Source organism: Vigna unguiculata, chromosome 6 (genome assembly GCF_037176805.1).
Source record: "Vigna unguiculata cultivar grain cowpea cultivar isolate G323 ecotype 2 chromosome 6, ASM3717680v1, whole genome shotgun sequence".
NCBI classification, from domain to species: domain Eukaryota; kingdom Viridiplantae; phylum Streptophyta; class Magnoliopsida; order Fabales; family Fabaceae; genus Vigna; species Vigna unguiculata.
The window spans coordinates 30,978,382-30,984,764 of record NC_140797.1 but is presented as its reverse complement, the minus strand read 5'-3'; the positions used below and the strand labels follow the sequence as shown (position 1 = coordinate 30,984,764).

Genomic DNA, 6,383 nt, shown 5'->3' with positions numbered 1-6,383 from the left:
AGGGCGAAAAAATGACACACATGCACATATATATATATATATATATATATATATATATATATATATATATATATATATATATATATATATATATATATATTAATAAATGTTTTAGTTTATTATATTTATAATTATTATATATGTGATTCTTATGTCAACAACAACAACAAAAAATTGATAAATTAATAGATCCTGGCATGTAAAATATTATATAAAGTAAGAAAATGGGTTTGGTTTTCAATAAAAAAATACTTCGTCCCTAATTGTATGACAGTATCTTGAAATTTCCTTACAACTTTTCAAAGTTTTTTTTTCTCAAACTGTCCTTTACAATAATTAATTTTTACCAAAATATTCTTAATTATTTTAATTCACAAATAAATAATGTTACCAAAATAAATCTCTTTCTTAATATAAAATTGCAGAGTTGAAGAGAATAATTTTAAAAATTAAAATCCTACTACTATTATATATTATTATGAATGCATTAACTATGTAAGAGTAATTTCATTAAAACAATATAATTTCTAGAAAATTCTAATCTTATCGACTAAATCTGTCAACCTTCTTAGTAAGTAATCAATGTCTTATATTTAAACCAGCATAAACTCATGCGCGATAACTCAGGCGCCATCTGTGTACGCATTTTTTAAATATTTGTAATATTATATTAGTAGATGATATTGTAATGTTATTAAGTTAATATATAAAATAAAATTATATTTATTAAAAATAAAGTGAAATATATTATAAAAGATGAGAGAATAATATTTGATAAATAAAGAAAAAAAAGTAGAGATAAACGATTTTATAAATAACGTGTAAAAGTAACGGTCAATTTTCAAAAATTTAATAAATAATTAGATTTTAAAGGATAAAATTGGTATTTTGAAAAGTGGACACAAAAGAGAGAATCATCTTTATATATTGTTATAGATAATAGATAAATTATACATATATATTAAATTTAATTTTAATGTTACCAATATAAAAGTTTTAAACTATCAATGCCTTGAAATTTTAATGACTTCTCAGCCAACAAAATTCACTCTTAGAATTTGTTGATTGCTTCAATAATAACACATAAAATTAAAAGAAAAAAATGTAATCATGTAATACCCTCCTTTAATTTGAGTAGAGGTCAAACTAAAGATATGTGTACTTTAATAAGACTCGTGAAGTCATGCACTTGTGATGGTAATACATTGCTCTACCAAGCTGCCACACACATGGTTAATCCTTGTCACAGTCATAAGAACCATGAGGTCGTTCTTATAACATAATTTTTTGCCACTCTCATTACCTAACCATTCTCCTCTACATGAGTATGAATGATTAGTAGAGTTCATGATAGTTTCACACAATGGAACAGTCTTTACCGCAATACACACCCTAGTGAATCACATATCAAATAGGATTTCCTCCGTATAAATCCCTACATCACTACCAAGATAACTTTACTTAACTCCTTTTTGAATAAATACATATATACAAAGTAACATCTTATCAAATTCCAAACAAGGATTGGAAATTGTTAGATACCACCCAACGACACAAACTACCGCCCTACGCCACCCAACTAGAGGTGCCTCTAGAAGAGTGTCGCCCACCATGATCCATGCAACGCCCAATGCCACCTTTGATGACCAGCAAGCCCAAGGTGGCTCAGTGAGAACACCATTGGAGCTCTCATGGTTTAATTCTAATTATGGTGTTGGCACCCAAAGACACCAAGTCAGTGAACTCTCTAACTTTGGATTTGAGTTGACCTAGTAACAACAAAACCAAAGACTCACTACTTAAGTGGCGCTCGGCGTATCAAACCCAAACTCCCTCTTTGAGCTTTGATTGAGTAATTTGATACTACTTGAGTTAATCCCCACTTAATAAACCTACTATTCTTAAAAAATTTATATTCTTAACATCAAGCAGTGTCATATTACCCAATTCAAAGATTTCGCAAAGGTATTTCAAATTCATAGACAAACTAGAAATGTCATGTTATTCACATATCACATTTGCACACAAAGTAATACACAATTATAACAAATTCAATATACCACGCATGCTCAACATTAACTCAACAACTTTAACAGACCATTCATCATTTCAGAACAAATTAATCACTAATTATAAGCTCAAGATCACAAAATTCTCAATTTTAACAAAACAATTAAAACAGTTAAACATTCAAAAACTAGGATTAATTTCCCTCACCTGGTGTGATAGCTCTAGGTGCTCTAAAAAACTAAACTACCTTCAACCCCACAAGATGCCTATCTACACTTAAAAACATCACAAAGATTATCATACCATATCATCATATTGATTAGTAAAAACTCATAGAGTATAAAAACACCACATACGACCAACTGATGATCCCATGCAAAGAGAGAGGAAACCACAACCACAAGAAGAAAGGCTAAAAGACCAACTTACTCTGTTGGAGATTTTAATCGATTACTCTTGTAGAACTCAATGTTTTGATCACAAAAGTGGTCTTTGATGGTCAAATAGGTGAATGAGACAGCCAAAAACTTAGCGAGAAACAAAGGATTCTAGAAAAAAGTTGTTTCTAGAGAAATGATTTTATATTAAATGAACTCCAATTATTAAAAATCTATTTATAATTTAAATATTTTATTATTAAAATAATATAGTGTTCTCTTTTTATGAAAAACTAGTATGAGACTCGTGTCTACGCATGGGTCGTTTTTTTTCCCTTATAAGTTGGATTAAGAAAATTAATATTTTTATTGTTATATTTGAATAAATTATTTATTTATATTATTATATTCTATTATTATAATTACATATATGATATTTAAATAATAAAATAAAAATTAAATAATTAATTATTATTATTATTATTTATAATGAATTAATTAAGAGTACATAGAAGTTAATGTTTAAATTTTAAATAGAAGCATATTTAAATATAATGAGATTAAAATGTTTAAATTTTAAATAGAAGCACATTTAGATACAATGAGATTAAAAGAAAAATAATATTGGAAGGTATTGACATATGGAATAAGAAAAAAAAATGGAGTTAAACATAAATTATTTTAAATAAAAAGTAACATGCAAATATGAATAAAGTGCAAATATATCGTTAAATGTAATCTTATTAAAAATTTAACATGAATTCATGGTTAAAATAAAAAAAGAAAAAGATAGATAAGATATTGTTATCAATGTAGACTTTGACTTTGAGTTAATTGTTTGATGTATAAACACATGTTTTACCGTTAGAGTTGTTAGTATATATTACATCAAAATAAAATGCATATGTACATATCGTTATTAAAATAAAATATAGATATATTATGAACTTTGATCCCGTGCAAAAGAATTATTTGCACATGAATAATTAAATTAAAAAAATGCAAAAATATTGTGAGATGATAATGGTAAAATATTTTTGTATGTAAATTAATATAATAGTATGCATGATTATAAATTTAACAAATTGTGTTAGGTAATGTTTCGATAAATGAATAATTGAATATTTATTGCAATTAGAAATAAAATGTTTTTGAAATGTAAAAGTTACCGTGTATTGAGTATAAGAATCGGCGTGATTATTATAATAAAAAATACAATTATTATAACCAATAAAAATTATAAAACAGTGACAAAAATATTTTAATAGATAATATTAATGGTTACAAATTCATGGTTAAATCAGTAACCATCAATTATGTAATAAGTAGGCAAGATGCTTGTTATGCGGAAAGTGAAATAAGTCAGTGTAAAATACTCTCCAAATTCTTTATGCCATGATATGTTAACTTCGGAATATCCTGTGTGTCCTTTCCTTTCTTTCTTTTGCTCTTTTTCTCCTGGTGGAGCTACTGCCCTCATAAATTCAACAATAAAGGAACCACAATTTATATTTGATTTTCTTTTCATGTCCAAGGTTCTTGCAAATAACTATAATTAACCTAAAGCATGTAAGAAAACAATACAATAGTAAACAATAGCTCACACTCATCAGAAGTGCTCCAAAATTCCCATCTTGAGAATGGAATCCAGTAATCTGCACATCTCCTGTGCTTGTGGATGAGAATGATCACCTGCAAGAAACTCTTCAACTTCATTATCCACCTCTATTATGCTGCATCCGGGCTTCTTTCTCATCCTTTTTCTTCAATCCTACTCCTAACTTGTTTTGCGTTTGCTTCCCACCCAGCTTCTCTATATATATTGTAAGTAAGAACGTGAGTACCACAGTCAGAGATCCCCATATCAAGCAGCTTTTTCCATACTCTATTCCCAACATGAATATTTTTATGAATTCTACATGCACTTAGAAGAGCACCCCAAACGTTAGCATATCTCAATGGAAGAGATAATACCTCCAAGGGAATACCTTTATTTATTAGAGGGAACATATCCAGCATCATTTAGAACACTCTGGAGAAGTGTAAAAAAAATAATACTCAGATTATGTCCCAATGCAGGCGAGCATCAATTCTTAACAACAAAAAAGTTTTACAAACACAACTGGTAGTTGTTCTTAAAACAGAGTAAACACCAAACCAATTAAGCAGTTTTTCAACAATTGAGAACCTGTGACCAAGATTTTAAGTCATTAATGCCAATTGACAAGATGGCAGCCCAAGTTGCCAGCAAAATTTTTGTATAATTTAAGCTCTATGCATCTATTTGGACCATATTACAGCAACAGACTAATTGGAGTGGTTCAACAGATAGGAAAAAGAAAAATGAAAATGTTCATTAATTAATGAATTTATTAATGAAAAGACAAATTCTAGTAATCTGGAGGAAGGTATTATTAGTTAAATAATCCATTAATCAGATTAATCAGCACTGAAACGTTAAAACTATTGTAGGAGAGAAATCATGGGAACTGCAAAACATGAAAACTGCAAATTTATAATCATCAGAATTGAATCCAATAACCATTGAGTGATTGATTAATTACGGACACCAAAAACACAACTATAACACTTTATCTTCTGTTACATGATCCATAAAATAAAAGGAAAGAAGGTTTATCTGTATCCTCGTATAAATAACCCTAAAGAGAAAAACAACCACCAAGATTCCAAGAGCACATAAACCTAGCAACATTAGACCGGGTTGGCTTACAGAACAAAAATGATTAAAATCAAACTCAAAAATTATTATGGGAAAATGAAAAAAATTAGACCTTTTTCATCTTTTTCTTGAGAACTTCGTCTTAATTTTCAAAAACCTTCGATCTTCTCTTCAACATGGCTCCTAAAAGCTTTGAAAAGAAGTAATCAAAAAGGAAGAAGAAAATGAAAAACCCTAAAGAGAAAAACCACCATCAGATTCCAAGAACACACACAATCCTAGCAACATTAGAACGGGTTGGCTCGCAGAACAAAAATGATTAAAATCAAACAAAAACAATGGAGAAATAATAAAAATGAAACCTTTTTCATCTTTTTGGTTGAGAACTTCGTCTTGTTCTCTAAAAACAACCTTCGATCTTCTCTTCAACAACTCTTAAAATCTTTGAAAAGAAGAAAACAAAGAAGAAGAAGAAAATGAGAAAAAAAAAACTTTAACATGCTAAAGAAACAGATAACACAAATCGGTAAGAAACACCATTTACCTTCATGGAATAAATTCCAAAAACGACCATCAAGAATAACAAACTTCTCTTGAAAATAACACAAAGCAACATAGATCGAAAATGCTGCTACTGACAAGGTAAACCAAAAGATGAGAAGCATTTGAAGCATAAAAATTAAAAAAAAAAGACTAAAAATTGAATCTTTTTTAACTCCTTTTTACAAACCACCTTAAATCTTTACCTCCAAGTCTTGTTTCTCCGAACCTGCAAAATTTAAAACCAAAAGTTCCCAAAAAATTAACAGAAAAATTTCGGTTGAGTCTGGGAAAAAACAAAAGCCCCAAACCTAAAAAATACTTCAACAATATCCTCTGTCAACAGCAACCTACAAAAGTTTAGAAAAAGGAAAAAATGAGAAGCATTTGAAGCATAAAAAAAAAAGACTAAAAATCGAATCTTTTTTAACTCCTTTTTCAAACCACCTTAAATCCTTACCTCCAAGTCGTGTTTCTCCGAACCTGCAAAATTTAAAACTAAAAGTTCACAAAAAATTAACACAAAATCCAGAATCCCAAAAGATGGATCTTTAACTGAGCGAAAAGAGTTAAAAGGGTCAAAAGAGAATAATGACAAAAAACCTCATTTTTTGTCTTGTGGAATCGAAAAAATGGAAGAGCGGAAAGGGTTTTTAAGAGGGAGGAGGAGCATAAAGGGTGTTTATGAGGGAGAGAAGACGAAAGCGTGCGTAGGAGGGAGAGAAGACGAAAGGGTGCGTAGGAGGGAGAGAAGACGAAACACAAAACCTAAAAGA

The 6,383-nt window shown here is 29.0% G+C and overlaps 1 long non-coding RNA gene across 1 annotated transcript; it reads right to left on the bottom strand.

Annotated features, from left to right (window-relative positions):
* Window positions 1-3,770: 3,770 nt before the first annotated feature.
* LOC114186587 (uncharacterized) lies at window positions 3,771-6,362 on the bottom strand. Its single transcript, XR_003605114.2, has 5 exons — window positions 6,211-6,362; window positions 6,068-6,090; window positions 5,612-5,957; window positions 5,430-5,509; window positions 3,771-4,200 (listed from the first exon to the last, which is right to left on the bottom strand). It is a non-coding gene; the product is annotated as an uncharacterized LOC114186587 (long non-coding RNA).
* Window positions 6,363-6,383: the final 21 nt, after the last annotated feature.